Source organism: Sinocyclocheilus grahami, unplaced genomic scaffold (assembly GCF_001515645.1).
Source record: "Sinocyclocheilus grahami isolate Dianchi unplaced genomic scaffold, SAMN03320097.WGS_v1.1 scaffold121.1, whole genome shotgun sequence".
Classification (NCBI taxonomy): domain Eukaryota; kingdom Metazoa; phylum Chordata; class Actinopteri; order Cypriniformes; family Cyprinidae; genus Sinocyclocheilus; species Sinocyclocheilus grahami.
This window is the reverse complement of record NW_015505300.1, coordinates 473,495-474,634: the sequence shown is the minus strand read 5'-3', so window position 1 is coordinate 474,634 and position 1,140 is coordinate 473,495. Positions and strand designations below refer to the sequence as shown.

Below are 1,140 nucleotides of genomic sequence, written 5' to 3'. Positions count from 1 at the left end.
TATATATTTGTTACTTTAACATCCTTGTTGTTACAGCTCAGGTTAAATATGTAACTGCCCTCATTTTCTTTACTTGGGGTTAATTATTATACATTTTAGGTAATTATCATTACATCAGAAGACATGTAGCTCAACATCAATGGATCATTCTAAATTTGTAGGCTGAATCATCGACAACATGACCATCATATTCCCAAATCAGAATTTAAATGACAATATTTGAATTTATGTCATATTTCATTTATTCAATATATAATACATTATGTTTATATTGTAATATTCTCATTTCTACTATTCACAGCCTTCCTGTCCACACTGATTACTGTACTCACAGAGTGAATTGCTGGTTCCAGGTCTTACTGCCTTTAAAGCCTCGGTCTTGTATATTTGATGACTCTGTGAGTGTTCGTCTGACTCTGATGCTGTCTGTAGCGGTAGTCCTGTCTCACTCTGTCCCTCCCTAATGGGTCACAGCTGATTCTTATCACTGCTTACTGCGGAGCAGGGATGAGGCCAGCCTGCTATTTTGGAAGCAGCATGGGCGGTATTCCACAAGCCTGAGTCAATAAGAGCTTCTGGAAATGACTGGGGTACAGGGAACCCCCTTGAGCATAATTCCCACAATTCCCACATTAGTCTAGATTTGCTTCCTAATGCCATCAGATGTTTGAAAGGTACTGAAATGTAAATTAATTGAATGAATTTCAGTGGCTTTTTGGCTGATTGTTCAGAAAGAGTCTCATGTAACATATCTATTTTTAACTGTTTACAAATTAAAATCCTAAAACTGCACACTGCTAATAGGAACGTCATGCCCAGTGATGTCTGATGGGGTTGACAGAGCTTGCTAATGCATCTCAAAATAATTAAGGCACTGATTAAAGCCATAAATGTACTTGTGAGTATTAATACTTACGAATTGTTGAAACAGAGCCTGTGGTATTCTGAGGCTATAATGACACTGTTCTGTTGAAGTTACATAAGCTTTAATATAGTCTCTGTGTGTTGTGGGAAATATTGTGGATAAGACTATACACAGAACTTGAAGTGTATTTTGTATAAAATGGTCCTGAAAATTGTTTGGACACTTAACCCACTGTTAGAAAACACTCTCTGTCTTGTTAAGGTTCCAGATGTTTT

At 36.8% G+C, this 1,140-nt stretch overlaps 1 protein-coding gene across 2 annotated transcripts in view; it reads right to left on the bottom strand.

Annotated features, from left to right (window-relative positions):
* LOC107589818 (xin actin-binding repeat-containing protein 1-like) overlaps positions 1–494 on the bottom strand; it is an 11,700-nt gene extending 11,206 nt beyond the window's left edge. The window contains exon 1 of one of the 2 annotated variants that reach the window (XM_016278356.1): positions 333–494. The gene's annotated coding sequence lies outside the window, so the exon portion shown is untranslated. The remainder of the gene's footprint in view (positions 1–332) is intronic. The other variant, XM_016278354.1, reaches the window with a different exon arrangement.
* Between the last annotated feature and the right edge of the window lie 646 nt (positions 495–1,140).